Genomic DNA, 19,412 nt, shown 5'->3' with positions numbered 1-19,412 from the left:
CTTTCACTTGACTATTTCCTTTGACAAATTGATCCTTCAATGGTCTTTGAGGACTCCTTGAATTTGACTTTTCTTTAATGAAGTTGGCATATAGAGATTGAGTTGGCAGCTTAGGAACAATACTTATTACATATAGTGAACATAAAATTACATGATGAAATAAGCATTTCTCTTTACAAATCATCTTCACATGGTGAAGAGATGTTATTTGATCACCCTTTACTTGCCGGTCTTATGCAATGGAATGGAGTTTTATTGGAACCTTGGAAACCCTAATGACCTAATGAAACCTTGAAAAACCCTAAAAGACCTAATGAGACCTTAAAGCACTGAATTTCAAGATGACATGACTGATGTGATGGCATGATGTCATTAACTTTATGGACAATGGATACTCAGCAAGGGCTAAATTTCTAAAAGGAGTAAAGGAAACCCTAATTCAACCTTCAGCGACCAAATTTTTGCATGACGACCTAATGGAATGACGAAAATTTCAGAATGGGACCCTAATATGATATGAAAAGAGGATTTTTTTATCACTTATGGCAGTATGCAAATACTGACACTAACATCTTCAAGCATGTCTTTTTGTCCCTTGGCCAAGTCACTCAAGGCCCTCAGGAGGTTGTCGAAAGCCATCTCCTCCATGCTCTTGGGCTTTGTCATTTCCTCCTCTTCTGCTACTGCTTTCCCCTTGTCCTCTATATCTAGCACAATCTCTAACTCCCTTTCTCTGCTCCTGTACCTCTGTCTACGGTAGGTGATGTTCTGTTGGTTCCCTTCTCTCATATGAGACAATCCCCACAGTTGAGCCAAGAACTAGGCTTTGATACCACTGTAATGATCCTAAATAGGAATACAAGTGATAACAACAAATATTCTATGCAACAAATTACAAAAACGAAATATTCATCAAGCACCCATAGAAAAACTGCAAATGGAGAACTTCTAAGCCATTTTATTAAGTTTTGAAAGCCAAATACAATAGATGATGAAATGGTGCACTTGGGCTTGTCTCAATGGACAAGCAGGACCAAACCCAGGTAGGAAAATGGCTGAGTTGAAGGCTGCCCAGTTGCTGCACCAATCTGCACTGCGCTGCCTAGAAAATTGTTGCTCTACTGAAGTTCGAATGGTTGGAAAGTGCACTAAAACTGCCCATAAATTTATATGCTTTTAACCCCGGACTCCTTGGCCAAAACCCAGAAAAATCCAGAAGGGATTTTAGCTGGTTTGGACTTCTGATTTTTGACCCCCTTGGAGCCTCACCTCAGTTGTAGCTACAAAACTCGGCCTGCTAGAAACTGCCTGTAAATCCACCTAAAAACTCCTCCAAAATGTTGAGTTCACCCCTGCTATCCAACCCCTAACTCCCCGGATGAGCTCTTGGCCCAAATCAGCTGCTCCCAAGCACCACGAAAATCTGTTGAGTGGCCTCTGCTCTATCCCTCAGCCCAGTAGTTCGAATCGTTGGAATGCTCGTTGTAAAACCCAGCGAAAAGGTTGGTCTAGTGCTGCTACCTCAGTGCCCTGACTTCCTGACAAGCAATATAATCTCTGTTGCCCTCAATCTCCCTCTGCGTGTTTCCTAACTGCCTAGAAATACACACTCCTTGCTCTGCACTGGTTGCTGGTGTATGTCACTACCCTAGAACTCCTTAAAACTCTTGTGGAACAGCCTCCCTAGGGCGGGCACGGATGATCCCCCGAAGTAGAGGTTGAATCTCCTGCTTGAGAGATTCGTGGCATAATAGTCAGTAGACTCGCTAAACAACAAAGTGAACATATGAGTAGTTGTTTGCATATATCAAAGATGAAAACAAAATGAGATGATCTCTCCTTATAGCTCCTTGGGCCTCCATAGCCTCATGTGGGTGGCCCCCACATTCCACTAATAACTAAATAAAGTTGATTTGGTCGCTAAGTCCCTAAGTCAAAAGTGTGGGGTCCTCTTCCTTAGTAAAAAAATGTCCAAAGTTGTGTAGCAGCACCCTGTTACTAATATGTTTGAGAAGGGACATGACAGTGCACCGCATGCCCTATCTCCCGGCACAAGAACCGAAAATCCCTTAAACTCCTCAGTTGTGATGCCCCTCCTCTGAGCCATCTGTGCATCGATGAAGTTGTGGGTAGCCCCACTATCCACCAAAACTGAAACACGTTGCCCCTGCACCGTGCCTCTGATCCTCAAGGTCAAAAACTTAGGTACCCCTCGCAAAGATGCAAGGACCCCTCCTGATGGTGCAAAAGAAGCTCCCCCTAGTGGTGGTGGTGGTGATGGTCCCTTCTCCACATATGTTGCGCTGTCGTCTCCACGCAATTCCAGCTCTAGCTCGTCCTCCATGTCATTGTCGGAAAAGACCTCAATGTAATGGGCCTCTCTTGTTGTACATCTATGGCCTGGTGCCCATGGTTCCTGACAGGTGAAACACAATTTCCTCCTCCATAGGTCCCTCCTAGTCTCCTCATTCAGCTGCCCTCGCCCCTGGTTGGCTCTCAATGGTGGAGCCCTCGTGTCTTTTCCCCTCTGCTAGAATACCTGTCTAGGTGGAAATGGTGCTCTAGCCCTGGGTAGGGCATCCTATAAATCTTGAGCCCTCCCCACTACGTCTTGCAAAGTAGTGGATCTATTGGACCTCAACAGTCCCTTCAATGGCTCTGCTAGCCCCTTTGTAAACATGGAGACCCTCCTAGCCTCTAACAGATCGGGCACCTTCACTAACAACCTCAAAAACTCTAAAATGTAGGACTTAGTGCTTCCCGTCTGTTTGAGATTTGTCAGCTCCCCAAAATGCTCCTTCAAATCTCTCCTCTTGAAACGCTCTAGCACCCTCCTAGTGAACTCCTCATAGGTTGCCACTCCAGCATGCCCCATCGTGGTTAGCCCATGGAACCATCAGTCATGGGCTTCTCCCTCTAAATGTAAAGTAGCAATTTTAATTGCCTCTCCTTCTGTAACTTGATTGAGCTAGAAATAGACATCCAACTTCTCCACCCACGCTCTTGCTGAACTCTTGGAAGCCCCATAAAAAGTTGGGAGGAACAATCTCCCCATGGTGCGTTGTAGATCAGTGCCATGAGTGTAGCTTCCTCCACCTTGTCCCTTCCCCTTGTTATTACCTTTCAGCTGACAAAAGTCCCTGAAGGTGATGGCCTCTCTAAAGTCAGGCCCATATGACTAGTACTCTATAAAATAGTCCCCCATGGGCATCTCCTCTTGCCCTTGTGACCATCCAGCGACGGATACTATAAATGTAGGAATGGTGGATCCGGGCGGTGTGTTAGGAATGAGGGGTGCGTTGGCGCCATGACCCCCTTGGTGATGCGAAGTACTGGAGCCCTCACCAATCTGGAATTCCCCTTGAATCCCTTTACCCTTGTTGTTGCTGTAGTTTTGTTGTCTCAGCTCCTCAATACCGCTACACAAATCTTGTACGACCTTGAGAAGAGATTGGGCAAACTCCTCCTCTTTACTCCCCCTGTCTCCCACGTTATCCCTCATGTTTGGCCTTTCGACCTCTGGCTCAGTGACCTCTAGATCTAGGGTGATTTGTCGTTACCTCTCTCTGCTTTTGTACCTCTGTCTCCTGTAGGTTACGATTTGTTGGTCCTCTAGTGTCATTGACTAATGTTGTTCCCCCCACAGGCTGAGGCAAGACAATGAGCTCTAATACCACTATAATATCCCTAAGGAAATTTTACAGTAAATAATCAAAGCATGCATAGAAATAAACACACAGAAAATTACTCAAACATTAGAACACTAATTTAGAGCCAAAAATTATGCTACTGAGCCATTTTATTGATAAATCATGAAGTACAATAGGTGCTTGGAAAGTATGCACCTAGGCTTGCCCAAGTCAAGCTAGCTAAGCCAAAGTGATGAGTGTGAGATCTCCTCCAAGCGAGCTAGCTAGTTTGCCTTGTCTCTGTGTTGAAATACCCAGAAAATGAGTTGTTGGTTGTGTAGAATGGCTACTAAGGCCTCCTCCGGTGCTCAGAAAATTCTGCGAAATTAACCCCAAACTCTCCACCAAAATACCCAGAATAACCCACAAAGGAATTGGCCAATGGTTGGCCTTGGAATTTTGGCCCTATTTTCCCTCAATGGCTCAATTGTTGGGTAATTCGACCCACCTATAAAACCTGTTGTGAAAGGGCCCCAAATAGTTGCAATCTCCAACAAAATTCTTCCCCGGACGACTCCTCAAGTTTTAGCCACAAACTCACTTCACTCCTCAACCTCCAAGTGTGCCTCCTCCAAGAACTGTCCAATAACTGCGTTGTTGCTGTTGAGCCTCTCCACAAACTTGCACTCCTTGTCATTGTTACGAACTGGAATAGATGGGACTCCCTCCTTGGGCTGGCACTCAAAGTCCACCAAAGCAAGGATTGAGATTTCCGCCTAGAAACACTCTTATGCTAAACAACACTTGCAAACTTGGCTTCAGCTCAAGCGTGCTATGTCAAAGACAATTTCTCAAATATTCATGAATGACCAAAATGAGTGCATGTTGGCCCAACTCGACTTTCCCCCAAAAATTTCACTCCAATGAGAACGTGTTTCTCATGTGGGTCGCATTTCTCTATGAGTACCCCCCATGTACCACTAGTGGCACGATTTCCCTTCTCCATCCTGTAATGTTTGGGTTCACATTCGATCAAAAATACATGTGGAGCCTCTAGACCCACACTTTCCAAGTGCTAATGCAAATTAATTCAAAACTGGCCAAAAATGTGATGTTTCCCTTGGCAATGTTGCTAAGTGGGAATATCACACTGGAAATGATCTCTTTTGAGGGCAAATATTTGCATAGGAAAAGGGACTAAGTGTGGGGATTTCATTCCTTTGAAGGATGTCTTTCTTGGTCCTCCTCTTATAATCTCATATTATGGTTCTTCCTTTACTATTTGGGTTGGACATTATTTGTTGGCTTTAAACACATCGGCTGTGAAAGTGCATCTATTGTTAGGGCTTGTTGACCACTGGAGTGGCACTTGATGATTATATGAAGACTCCATGCCTAAGGATGATCCAGAGGACACTTGTACCATCAGATATTGTCAGCCAACAGAGTTTTTAACTTTACTTCTATCTTCTCATCATCTTTCTTGTACCCAAATTCCACACCCTACAGGGAATTGTAATAAGTGATACTAGTAATGATGAGTTTTGAGTCTGTAACAGGCCAAGGATGTTGGGACTCAATCAGCAAACGAGTACACCTTGGAGTGTTTTTTTTATCTTGTTAGTTATCCCTTCTTTTTCAGAGGCAGATAATTTTCTAAGTTTTTTCACTTACGTTTTACCCCAAAGCCGAGGTGACGGTTTGAAGGTTGAGCCCCTGACACATCTTAGTGTCTAGAGTCGATGTATATTACCATACTAGATCACACAAAAAAATTTGTGGAATTTGGTTAGGTCTAGGTAGCCATTTTTTAATTTTTTAGATTTCCCGCAGGTCAAAAATTGCAAATAAATTTGTATTTAAATTGTAATAAGTGTAGTCTAGAGAAGTTGTATGGGGTATGAGTAATCAAAATTACACCTCTCACCCTCAACTTTCTACTATGACACACTTTGAGGGGTTAATAATATGTTTTGGACCCTCAAAACCCACTTTTTCTAAGTTTAGTGGGAAATCTGGCAATTAATTAAACCAGAAATTAAATAAATGGAGAAAAATAAATATCCACACATGCTAAATGTTGTGGAAATGAGGTGGAAAATTATGGGGGAGTTAAAGTGAAGTTTCATGGTGATGTGGACTCCTAAAATCAAAGAAAGGGGATGTGCTCAAATAAAATCGAATTTCTGGCATTAAATGAAAATGTTGCTTAGAAATTCGAATTTGTGAAGTTAATGCACATTTGGGAGGATTTGGGAGAATATTTAGTGGAGATTTTTGTGGGAAATTGTCCCCACATGGGTTACCACCCATATACATTTGTCATTCTACCATAAAATTCCAATTTGGCACATAAGGGAAGAAGAAAATGATGTCCACTTGCCAGAATTCGATTTTTACACTTGGCATTGGAGCTCCATTCAACAAATTCGAATTTCTCTTTGGGATTGTCACACCATGCCACTTGTTTAATCACTTTTACATTGATATTGGCTCCAATGCCATTTGTCATTGTTATTCTTCATTGGGATTTGCTCCCAACTCTCTATATAATAGAGCCATGGGCTCTCACATTGAATAAGATTATTACTAGCTATTGTGCTTGCGGAAGCGCTGCTGCCTTGTACACTTTCAGAAATATCAATAAAGACTTTGGGGTTCCATTCATGAGATGTTCCTCCTTTTCGAGTGTGATGAATTATTGAGCATTGGTATAATTCTTTTTACTCATGCTTTGATCTAATTTGTTTCCATATGCTCTTGTAGATTTGTTAATGTAGAGCTATCTTGCATTGACATTTGATTTAAAAGTATGCTCTAGGTATAGAATGCTCTAGTTGGTTTTAAATAAATTTCTAGAGTTTCTTATCATTGTTTATTGCTAAATCTATATGGAACTAATTCTCGATTGAAGTTTTGTAGAGGGAACATCTTGTTGGGATTACAGAATCAAGTGTGAGGGGAAGTCTTTGGAGAGACCAACCCACTCTTGATACATTCTTAAAGAAGCTCTCATTTGTTCTTTGAACCTTCATAGTCTTATCTTACAAAGTGGTTTTGCAGGGATTTCAGCACATAGCCTGTGCACAAGCTGAGAACTTCTAAATTTAAATCTCTTTTAAAAAAACATTGTACTTCATTTCTTTCATTTGCTATCTAAGAACTTGAAGATGGCTAAGCAAAGACGAGAGTTTACTCTCACTCTTTAGCTTACCCTTTTGTAAATTATAATTGTACATATACATTTTATCTTGCTGATTTTTCATTAATACTTAACTTATTTTGCAGCCATTGTTTGGATTGTTTGCTAACTCTTGTGTGGCAGATTTTGAAGAGCAACTTCCCGCAACATCTAACAAGTGTTTGCAGGACCTTTGGCAAGTGTAGGAAGGCCCCAATCCTCATTAAAAATTTACCTCCAACATAAGTTGGTTGAAGTAGACATTTTAGGGATCCTCTACTCCTCTATTGACTCCTCACTGTGAGATCCATATCATTGGGCGAGAGTGAAGTCTGAGGATTGAAGAGTTAAATTGTAATCTTGTTGTAGAGTTAATTAATAAAATTAACCAAGAGCACTTTCCATTACATTTACTTTACTTGTCTCTTGATGGCTTGAGTTTTCATATGCAAAGTCTATTCCAAAAGCAAGTATTGTAATCATTTCAAACAAGTGTTTCCTTTTCATGTTTCAAGTCTAATTGCATATTGATGCCTTGATTTAGCACTTCCTTTCTTTTACATTTGCAAGTTTATTACTAATTTTTGGGTTTTGGCAAGATATGTTTCACATGTTTTGATTTATAAAGTTGATTATCTCAAAAGCATTTTGTATCTTACATATCTTGTGCTAACAATTCTTATTTACATTTCAAGGTTACTTTGTTTTCTCTTTTGAGAGCATTGCATTTTACTTTGAGCAAATATATATTTAAATTGTTGAGCAAATTCCTTATAAGGCACTGATTTTATGGTTTTTAATCATATTAATGATTGACATTGTTATTTCAAGTTGCTCACTTCATATTTACCCATAAATCCTTAAAAGTAATCCATTTTCACTATAACACTCTCCTAGAAACTCACATCTTTTAACTTAACTTTTCATTAGGGACCACCCCCCTTAGCTAACATAGGAGATAGCTCAAACAGAGAGAATCGGGATTAGTGTGACAACCCCTTCTCTGAGTTCCCTGCCATCAACCACACCTTGTCAGGTTGAAGGCTTTTTCTCACTGACTTGTAGGTAGGTGTAGGCAGCAGGGTCAACAGGGCTCTCACTCACTCTCATATAACCTAACAATCCATTTGGACTAGTCATGACACATCAATGTATTGCTTGATTACGTCTTCTCCATATAAATCCAAGCCCTCTTTGTTTGTTTTCCTTGACTCCATAACACTTTATTGGAACTAGTAATAGAAACCCACCATCCACTCAGTTCTAAAGTTTATCATACATTTCTTCCATGGAAACCCCACTTGTGCTAGATGAGAGACAGCCTAAAGTGTGAAAGAGAGTTATTGTGGTGACATTGGGTAGCCCCTTTGAGTTCCCCTGGGGCTGAACTTGTGTTTTAGGGTTTTACGACTTGAAGTACAGGTTTGGAAGCTAACACACTATTGTGGACAAACAAAAAGATTTCATTGCCTAAACCTCAACTTTTCCAATCAAATTCTTGACTTCTATGTTGCAACTCGCTTTATAAAATAAATTCCAATTTAAAAATGCCTTTAATGTTAAAAAATTGATGCAATTATACATAACATCGATAGACGAGACAGAATAAGAGGTGAGATAAAAAAACATGAATAAGGAGGAAAAGAAAATGACTATACATATGATAAATTCCGTAGTCATTTGATCCATGCATGCCCAATATGCTAAATGCAATATTTGAAACTAAAAAGGAAAGAAACTTCTATATCATTTTATTAGAAGCCAGAAAAAGATGCAGTACAAAATCTATGGCAACCTCTAACCATAGTGTACAGAACTATTAGATTGAGTGCTTTAGGTGTACCATATTTGCCTGTCCTAAAGAAGCTACGATGATGTCTGCCTTCCTTATGATACTCTTTGGATCAGGAGTTTCTGAATGCACAATGGTTACAGTTGCATCTAGCCTGATTAACAGCAACGCCGTCGGCAATCCTTCTATGTTACTCCTACCAACCACAACTGCTCTTTTCCTTGATATGGGGACCCCACTCCGTTTTAAGAGTTCTATTGACCCCTGAATCAAAAGGCAGTTATCTGTCATCAATTTCATCAAATAAATTATTAAAATATCATCAAAATTTTCTCTTGTATTGAAATATCTATTTTCAAGGAGATTTCCTCTTCAAGGAACACCTCAATCCCGGAACTATATGGGAACTTCTTGCCTAAACAAGAGAGCATTCTCTCCTTGAGCAATCAAGGCATGTTTCTGCTGCATACCATCCAACTATCAACTTGGTTTCTAACCTAAATAAGTTTAAAACATGAGTTTCCCATATGTCAAAAGTTCCAATGAACCTTACCTTGGGTGTACATGGAACAAACAGAGGTTCCCGTCCCTTCATTGCAAGTTTGCCAATGTTAATAGGATGAAACCCATCTACATCCTTTTCTATGCTTATTGCACTCAGTATCTTCTCTTCATTGATGTGTGGTGGCAGTGGAAGCTGGACTGAGATGCCTGTGAAACAACAAAATAACCTATTAAACACCCATGCATTTGTTACGTTTGTTTTCTTCTTCACTTCTCAGAAAAAGAAAATGCAAACTGTTTGGCAATGCTGGCCAGTTTGACAATAGTTTTAGCAGTGACAACCTATAGAAGAAGCAGACATGTATTGGTACCGTTTATTACAGTTTATGAAACTTATAGGTGTTGTGATATTGATCAGAGATGGCTTTGTAATCATGCTCATAGGGTCAACCAAGTAGAACATCACAATCATTGACAAGTGACACATTAAATTATACAAAATCTACAAGGCTCAATGTCAGACATAATGTATCATATTTACAGATGTGACACATAAGGATGAACCATACATTGGCTTTGAACAAGCCAATATCATATGGTTTTAGATGTGGTTGTGTAGGAAATTGCAATGACGTCACTAAGCTTTGTGAAAGCAGGTGATTTGTGCTCCCTTGATCAGTGATACGTTCAACCATACTATACTAAATTGACTATTCTGTACTCGTTAGAACCAGCTGAGGTTTACAAGCACTTGTATCGTCTACCATGATAGTGTAATCTTCCTAGGCATCGCATGCTTCAATGGTCAATGTGCGTGCTTTGGTTTATTTTTGTTTGGGATAACTCTTGTAAATTCTATATGACTCATGAATCATGATAGTAAGAATATTTTCAAGAGCTTTTCACGTTCACTTTATTGGTAGCTTTGGATGAAGATATGCTGGAGGTAGAAACCCCCCAACAGAAAAACTGAAGAGGGATTAGCTTCTTTTTGTTTGTCTAAAAATTTCTTTAGTAGACCCTTTCTCTAGTTTTGCTTTGCTCTTTGTTACACCTTGCTACCCCTCTCTGGATTTGCTCTTTGTTACGCATGTTTCCAGCAGGGCTATTGTAGTTAAATTTCACTTTGATCCAACAACGCAGATTCGAGACAGGACTATTTTTGGCTATTCTCACAGATCCCAATGCACAGGGCTCCCAGGTCAACATTCAACAAGGGCTGATTTTGTTCAGCATCATGCATACTTGACATGCCATGTTCAGATTTTGTCAAAAGAAGGTTTTTTTCAAGCAAAATTCAGCAAGCAAAGGGGAACGTGGGCATAATAGCATGAGAAAAATGTGGCAAATTAAATTTAAATTTCAAGTGAGATATTTTACATTGCATATCATTCATAGCACCTCCTATCACATGTGCCAACCTCCTAGAGCCCAAAAAATCAAAACGCTAGAGTTCTACCACCCATTCAAGCAAAACATAGCAATTTCCAACTCACACATGCAAGTTATTCAAGTGGGCCTACAGGTAACACCCTAGCTCCAAACTGGGCATGTGATAGATAGCTTGTTGGACTCCTCATGACATGGCCCACCTTCCTCAAGCAACATGCAGGAAAAATATTCTAGATCATTTTCTGCACAAGGAAGTGTTTGGGACTGGTTAATTTGCATCAATCTTACTAGGACCAAACTGTGACCCCTCAAACCAGGACCGTCCAGAACTAGACCAAAAACAGAGATAAAAATCAAGGGAATCAAGGGAACAAGGTTTAACAATTATTTCAAGCATGAATCAAGGGAATGTTGGTCATTATTTTCAAGAAATAATAATTTATGGACCTTTTCTTCCCTAGATGGATGGATTGATCCACCTTTTTGTGGGGATTTGTTATTTCTTGGCCACCTTATTTTATTAATTTTTAGTTTCTAGAAGTAGATTAGATCTAGAATTTCCTTGCTAGAACTAAGGAAATTCCCCAGATAATATTATTTTAAAAGATGTTCCTTACCTCCTCCATATAAAGGAAGGCCTTTCCTCATTTGTAATTCATGGTTGGATAGTGGGAGTATTCCTCTCCCTAGGGCTTAACGAAAATATTTCTTGGTGTTTATTTATAGCGATCTAGGGCAATTTTACCCTTAGGGTTTCTTAGGGAACTACAGTTTCCATCAGAATTCCTTCCCTTATTCAACCATGAAATAGGTAGTAACAATACAATTGAACAACATTACAATTCTAATAATTTTGCTTGACCATTCATCAAGACAAAATACAATATAATATCTCGTACCTTATCTAGTAATTCAATAGTTCAAAACGAAATTCAACTAAATAGTAATTTTTGCCACTTAATTCTAAGTCTAGGGTTTCAGGTATCTAGGGTTTCCACTGAAATTTCTTTGCTTATTCAATGACAAAACCAACAATTCATTCAATAACGCAATATTAGAGTGATTCATGTTAATCATCAATCCTTAGTCATCAACCACCATAACATTGTTCATTCATCTAATATGTCATTGTTCGAGTAGAGACAATGAATCGACAGAAAGTAACCGATATTTAATTATACATCTATATACCAGTGACCTGATCTTGTCTGTGGAAAACTAATATTTTGATCTGGATTGAATGAAATACCCCCAAATCCGAGCCTGCCACGGGAGGGCTAATACCAAGTTTAAGGACCTATGAACTCCTTCCGTAGTTACTTTCGCACCTGCCTCAAGACCTTAACCGAACGAGTTCAGGACAAATCGTATATGTTGGAAGACTTATGTTACGTTTCCAAAAGCTTCGAACTGTTCCAGATTCAAAAGTATCATCGCATCCTATTAATCTCGAACCACAAAGAGATTCGGGTGGTCTTCCTCAAACCTCGTCCTATTGCCACATAATGTTCCAGCCTTGTCAATATACCACAGGAAAAACTCAGGTTTGTCCACCTCAAATGACCTTGGAGTACCTCAGGATTCTGTCTATAATATGAGAGGCCTCGGTTGCCTCACAATGGACCGCAAATCTACCCTAGGAAGAATTTCGTCCAGCTTCGGAGTAGGTCAATTTCACTTCACTTAAGAGCCTTCCACCAATCTATCTTGTTGTTCCCTGTGTAGAGAAATTCCTGTGCCATAAAAAGATAAAAAAGATAAAAGATGAAAAGAAGTTGATCAACTAGGGTGGAATCTTTCACCACCAAAATTGATAGAAGAAAAGGGGTCTTAAAACCGTCAAAGCCTCAAGCTCAAAGAATACAAAGATAAATGATCCAATCCAATGATGATCCAAATGAATCTAATCCTCGTTGTTAGTTTTTGTAGCATCCGATGTGTTCTAGCCACTAGGGGAATTTTGAGGTCTAAAATGGGCCTCCTAGGAAAAATGTACAACCAAAATAAATTTTATAAGAACCAATAGGATTCAAGATGATGATGTCAATCATGGGGAATGATTCACCATTTTTGGAGTTAAAAAGATTAAAAAATAATAAAATAATAAAACTACTTTTTCAACTCATTTTCAACTTATCTTCCTAAGGTTTTACTCAAATTTCGAGTAGGAGTAATCGTTGGATGCAAAATTTAATTCCTCATCCAAAGAGTAGCCATGTTGCATACTTTTGATGGGCCCTGCTACACGAAAAATTAGAAATACATGAAAAAATGTGATTGCAATCACATTTTTCATGTATTTCTCATTTTTCGTGTAGTAGAGTCCAAAAGTATGCAACATGGATTCTCCTTGGATGAGGAATCAAATTTTGCATCCAACTAGTGCTTCTACTCGAAATTTGAGTAAACCCATAGGGAGATAAGTTGAACATACGAGTTCAAAAAATAGTTTTTTATTTTTTCCCTCTAAAATTTGATGATGTAATCTAATCTTATTTTATTATTTCCACTCTTATTTTATAATTTCCTTAGGAGGCCCATTTTCGACCTCAAAATTCCCCTAATTCTTTAAAAATGGTGGAGAGACTAAAATACATGAGATCTCCAAAACCCATAAATCATTTCTGGAAATTCGCCTAGAAGTGACTTAATTAGATTATTAGCCAGCTTTTTTAAATATTTCCTAATTTTAAACTTAGAGAATATGGTTAACTAATCAATGTTAATTAAGTCAAGGCGAGAATCATCTAGAAACTCAGATGGACCGATCTAGAGATGATCCTAGCCATTGATTAAGTTCTAATCTTAGCCGTTGGTGCTCCAACAAAGGATTATAAGAGGAGGTCGATGTGGTGATGGAGAAGACACTTGAGAGGTTCGATTTTTTAGCAGATCGATTTCCAATGTAGCAACAGTCAGTTGTCGGAGAGAGAGCCAGAGAAAGAAGTAGTGAGAAAGGGGGGCAAAGACAGTGAAGCAGGAGGAATATTTCCAGATCCGGTGAGTGCATTGCAGAGAAACACCGAGATTTCTCCAGGGAGCTGCACAGAAACTTCAGTGAGCAATTCAATTTTGTTGGAGTGAAGCTGGTTTTTAGTGCCAGAGGCCAAAAATTATTTCCTATGTGCCAGAGGTTCAGTTTCCCAATCAGCAGAAGGCAGGATGACTTGATCTTCAGTTGTTCAAGGCTAAGTGTGTAGCAGACCGCGCAGAGGTGACGCAGTAGCTGCACAAAGCAAGGAGGATGGCTTGATTTTCAGTAAGCATTCAAGAGTCAAAATTGCTTGGAGTGAGGGTAAATTCCCTCAAGTTATTTTTGCCAATATTTTCTCTACAGGATTACCAGTATTTGGCATCAAGATTGTACTCAGATTATTTCACTGTTGCTTAATAATAAAACCCTCAACTGCTACACCAATTTTCCCAAGTTGGGTTTTTTCCAGGGACTTTTGTCCAAAAATAATTGTGCTATTTTAATGTGTACTAAGCATTTCTTCCAATGTTTACTCTTCCGCAATTTTATTTGTATAGGTTGCAGTGTGTTTTATTCAGTATTTGTTGTAGCAAACGGTAAAAAACTATTAAATTAAATTAACAATTACAAGAATAATTTACAGTTGCTACAATAGGATTCTAGATTGGAATTTTCACACTTGTGTATTTATAGATTTTATTGGGGGATTTTTCTCCTTGATTGAGTGAGGTTCACACCAAACCCCAACCTTGGGTTTTTTCGCCTAGCTTCCCCAAAACTTATCTGTCGCTGCCCAAACAATGGGTATTTTGGGGTTTTTCGCTTTATCAAGAACTATAGCCTATGGGGATTGTTGGCCACTGCATGTCAACTACCCATAGCAGTACACCCCCTTTCTGCAAAAGGGATAGCGCTTGATCGACGTGTCCGTGCCATTCGACTGTCATCATCAACCCGATCATGTTATGTTGTAAACGCAGTCTGCATGTGTAAATTGTAAATAATCTTAGCAGATCTGAGTCATGTATGTAAATTTCCTGGGCAAACCTAATTTTCTAGTGATAATCTACGTTCCGAAAGCTTTTTTGTCTCACCGATCCATGATCAGCAGAGTTTTCCTTCAGCCTAACCCCAAAGCCAGAATGGATTTTGTCATTAGAATCTTAAGGGAATCCTAGTGTGCTTCGAGTCTATGTAAAAGTAATTTGGAAATAATCCTAATTATTTGGTTAGGTTATTACAAATTGCTTGATCTGCTAGATTATATTTGTGTCACAGAACTAGGTAGTCTATGAGGGTCTATGTCAAATGAGTTTTCCCCCTTAAGATGTAAAATTGTAAAGGTCATGATGTAAAGTGTTTTGAGGGTTAGAAAATGTTTTATCGCCTTGGTAGTCCTAGGTCCTAGGTGATTTTTACAAAGGCTAAGTTCGAGGGTCCAATAAAAATAATAATAAAATTCAAATATTCAAAAATAACTAAAAAATAAAAAATAAAATAAAATAAAATTCAAAAATAAATTAAAAAGATAAATAAAAATTTAAAAAATAAAATAAAATAATAATAAGTCAAAGTTTTGAGGAAATAAATGCAAGATTTTAATTTTTTAATATATTAAAATGCATTTAAAATTTCGGCGGATGAGATTAAAAGAGATTTTGATCCTCATCGACAGTCGAGATCATTTTGACATGGATCACTCGAACTAGCCATTGGGGAAATTTTTCTTTAAATAGGGTGTCAGGGGTCATTTGAGATCATTCGATCTGTGAGTCTTGTGCTAAAGAAAGCTCTCTTGTACTCATTTTTCATGTGTAATAAAGAAAGACTTTGGGGTTGGAATCTTGTTGGTGTTACTCTTTCGGAAATGCTATAAGATGTTTTATTTATGTGCATGATTTTATTTTCAGCCATTGACGATAGCTTTATGAAGAGTGACTTTAAACACAGGTATCTTGTTTAGTCGCTAGGGTTTGAATGATAGTTAAATTTCTGAATATGATGGCAGGTATTTCCATTAGATCTGGATTTTAGTATCTTTTTCTCCCTCTTTGTTAATGGTTGAATTAAGTTGTGCAAGATATCCTTGATTTTGAGTTTACCGGGCGTTCGAGGAAGTTCTCGGTTGAACCAGCCAACTCCCGGATTGCATTTTCTGAAAAGCCCAGCTAGTTTTGATCCCGGGCTTATCATTATAATTTCTGTTGCAGATGCATGAAGGGTTTTCTGAAGCACCCCATCTTAAATTCAAAATCTTAAAAAATATTTCTGTGGCATACTGATAGATCTGGCTATTTAGAGCCTTTAAGCTGTGAATATTGTAATTATTTAGCTGGTTTTAGGGTTGTTTAGTTTTAATCCTTGCATATATTATTTCTGGGTGTTCAGTTTTTGTTATTGCAGGTTGCAGGTCGGAAGAAAGCATTTTGTCAAAAGCCAGATCTAGGCCCTGGATGGTAAGATCTGGCCTCAGAACAGTTTTTTGCAAGTGTACAATTCTACTACTCGGGGTTTCATTTTTTTGCAGGAAAAATTTTCGAAATTGTTTTAAGCAGGCTGTGTAAAGCTCCTGGATTGCTGCCAGGCCACCACACAAACAGTTTCTCATTTCACACTGCCCAACATTCCCTTTACTCCTCACGCGGCCTTTCTTCCATTCATGTCAACTCCAGCATTGCCATACCTGCAAAAGATCTGCGTTTTCCCCACAGCAAATCCTCATCCATGCTGCCCGAGCCAGTCCTCTCCGTAGCTCCTTTTCTCCACGCAAGCTGCCTGGTCATCCTCTGTCGCTATTGTCCAGTTTTCTCCATGCTACATTTCTCCTTCTTATCCCCGCAGCTGCAAACCCTCACTTACCCTTACGCAATTCCTTCATCACCTACGTATTTCTTTCAAAAAACCTCACATTCTTTTCATTTCTCTATTGTCCGTATTTCCTTTACCGATCGCTCAAACACTCCAGTCATCTCCACGCAACGCTGCCAATCCTTCCATATATTCCTGCAATTCCTCCTCTGCCAGCGTGTTGCTCTCCCATGCATTTTTCTTTTAGCCATTCTCCCGCATCCTTTCCATTACCTACCACACCCCATCAAATGCCCTCCAACCTACAAAGAGAATCGCTTTCTTGTTTCACGTCTTGGCATCTTGCCATCCTCACTTCACCTCATGCTGTCGCTGTGGCCTCATTCCAGTTATACGCTGCTCTCCATTTCCTTGTCGTTGAGTCCTCTTCCGCATCCCCTCATCCCTGCCCTCACCTGCACGCTAATTCCTCTTCCGCTATCGACCTTCTCCAACCTCTCAGCCATCGAAGTTTGCTCCGTCTCCGAACCTACGCAACAACACCAAAACAAATTCGATTCTTTTTTAATGACGGGTTAGGGTTTTCATGGTGATACGTATGGTAAGTTTAGATTTTGGCAAGTTTAGATTTAGGTTTGATTTATTTTATTTTGGTTATAGTTAGATTTTTGCTTTATTTTGTTCTATTTAGATTTTATTTAAGCTTTGTATAGTTAGTAATTAGTGTTAGCATAGTTAATTTAGATTTTTCTTTATTTAGGTTTGGCTTTAGATTATTTTAGTTTTAGGTTAGCGTATTATTTTTAGGTATGTGTTAATATATAAAAAAAAATTGAAATAAAAAATTCTATAAGTTTGATTTTCATTTAGAATTAGATTCATTTTGTTTAATAAAAAATATAAAAAATATATATAAAAAGGCATAAAAAGTTAATTCTAGAGTTTGATTTATTTTGGGTTTAGATTTTCATTTAATCTACAAAAATCTCATAAAAAATAAAAATAATAAAAAATCATTAAAGGTTTAAAAAAAAAGGTTCCTTTTTTTTGGGTCTTAGTTTAGATTAGATTTTAATTTTATTAGGATTTTAGTTTTGTTTTATTTTGATTTTAAACTTAGAATTTTATAAAAATATAAAAATATATAAAAATTAATTTTTTTTTGAAAAAATATTAACTAAAAATTGAAAATTCATTTTGGTGTCTTTTGTGGTATCTATGTTCCACTTCTCTATAGTTAAATGCGCTTAAATGTTTATTTAAAGATTAGCTATTGAAAAGTGGTGAATCATTTTGTGAGCTGGTTAGCATTTAAAATTTCGTGGTTTCTTGAAGTATTTGATCTTTTGAAATTTATTTGCTAGAACATTGCGCATCTATTGAATATTTTGCATCTGGTGAAATTAATCATTGCTTGGATTATATAATGCTTGTTACATGAAAATATTTTGTAAATATTTTCAAGCAATCATTAAATTACTTCATAAGCAACAGCAGCTAATTAATTACTCGGTTTTCATTAACTCCATAAAGCATTGGTATTAAGCATTTAAAGATCTAATCAAATTCTAAAATCAATCAAGTGCTTGTTCCCCCTATTGTGTCTCTCAACCCAACTGGTTCCCAGTTGGTCTTCCTTTTTCCCATAGGGTCTACCCCCCTTAGCCTGCTTCAGGGAGACGGCTTAAATTGAGAGATCGGGGATCAGGGTGACAGCGCCCGGTCTGAATGTTGTCACTCTGCCTAGACAATCTGCGCGACAACATTTTTTGGGACCGTTGCTAAGACAGAGTTTTTTTTGTCCTTGGTTTATTCGACATTCATCATTCATCTTTTCATCTTTCTCATCTCTCATTTGAGCCAGCAAAGTCAACATTTTTTGGCATCATCTCATCTTTTCCGCCATTCACTAGCCTGTCAAATGGCCAACATTCTTTGGCGTCATTTGATCTTTTTATCACCTTATCTTTTGTCATATCGTTTAATCGTACCTTCAGCACCTACCCTTCAGTTCATTTTTTGTTTGGGTGGCAACTCCATTTATTTCTTCCCAGACAAGAAGCCTCCCTCATATTTGCTTGTTTGTTGCTTTTTGGATCTTAGAGTTAGATTCATGTTCAAGTGGCGACTCCACTTCTTTCATCTCTTGATTTTCTTGAGCAGAGATCTCCTTCTATCATCCATTTGGTCCCCCATTATTCATCATGGATTATTCGTTTACCCCATGTCATTTTACTAATTTTATCCATAATATTCCGGAAGTGGCCATTTCTAAATTACCTTTGTTCTCAGGTGGTGATTCAGTTGTTCTTAGAAGGCATTTATGGAGTTTTTATCGTATAACGTTCATATATTGTAGATCTCCTCGGTATGATCATGAAGATGTCATCTATTTGTCCTTTCTTTAGAGGGTGATTCTTTGAATTGGTTTAATAATTGTCCTAAAGAAGCTTTCACTTCTTTACAAGACATTATCAATGCTTTTAAAGATAGATATGGTTATCAAGATAGCTCGCCTTGTGCCCCTAAAAATGTGCAACAGAATGAAAGTAATCTTATGAAGGGTCCAGCTGTCGATGAAATATTTCAAGACAATTCTTCATATCAGAATGTGCCATCCACCTGTACCATTGCAGATCAAATCCATGATAGTGGAAAACCAGGGACAAATTGTAAAATCAGTGTCGACAATGAAAGGGAAAATCAGAAGCAAATTATAAGAGAACTAATGCGGCTGGTAAAAAATATGGAAATCAATCAAGAAAAATTTGTAACTAATTACGCCAATGATATGAGAACTTTATGCATCCACATAGAAAAATGTGATAAGGACATGGAAATCATGACAATTAAACACTCTGATCACGTAACCGACATGCAAAGTCAGCATGCTAAGGAAATTGAGACCATGAAATCCAATCATGACCGGGAAATTAATTTTATGCAAAGCAAGTTATCAGGCTTAAAGGAAAATATGACAACCATGGAAGCTAATCAGATATGTCTTCAGAATAAGTTATTGATCATGGAAGAAGACCATGCCAAAGAAATCAGTGCTATGAAAGTTGAACATTCTAGCCAGATGGATGCCATTACAATACAGGTACAGAAATTTCAACAACAGTCAGAGGA

The 19,412-nt window shown here is 38.3% G+C and overlaps 1 pseudogene across 1 annotated transcript in view; it reads right to left on the bottom strand.

Annotated features, from left to right (window-relative positions):
- Window positions 1–19,412, bottom strand: part of LOC149168521 (bifunctional protein FolD 2-like) — a 411,410-nt pseudogene that overhangs the window by 79,147 nt on the left and 312,851 nt on the right. Inside the window, exons 3-4 of the transcript XR_016259750.1 lie at window positions 9,156–9,313; window positions 8,654–8,866 (exon numbers count right to left, since the gene is read on the bottom strand). The product of XR_016259750.1 is annotated as a bifunctional protein FolD 2-like (transcript). The remainder of the gene's footprint in view (window positions 1–8,653; window positions 8,867–9,155; window positions 9,314–19,412) is intronic.

The sequence above is a fragment of the Pinus tabuliformis genome, chromosome 4_2, assembly GCF_031772625.1.
Source record: "Pinus tabuliformis cultivar Carrire ecotype Pingquan chromosome 4_2, CPIR1, whole genome shotgun sequence".
Classification (NCBI taxonomy): Eukaryota; Viridiplantae; Streptophyta; class Pinopsida; order Pinales; family Pinaceae; genus Pinus; species Pinus tabuliformis.
The sequence above is the reverse complement of the archived record's forward strand: the minus strand, read 5'-3'. Positions and strand labels throughout refer to the sequence as shown.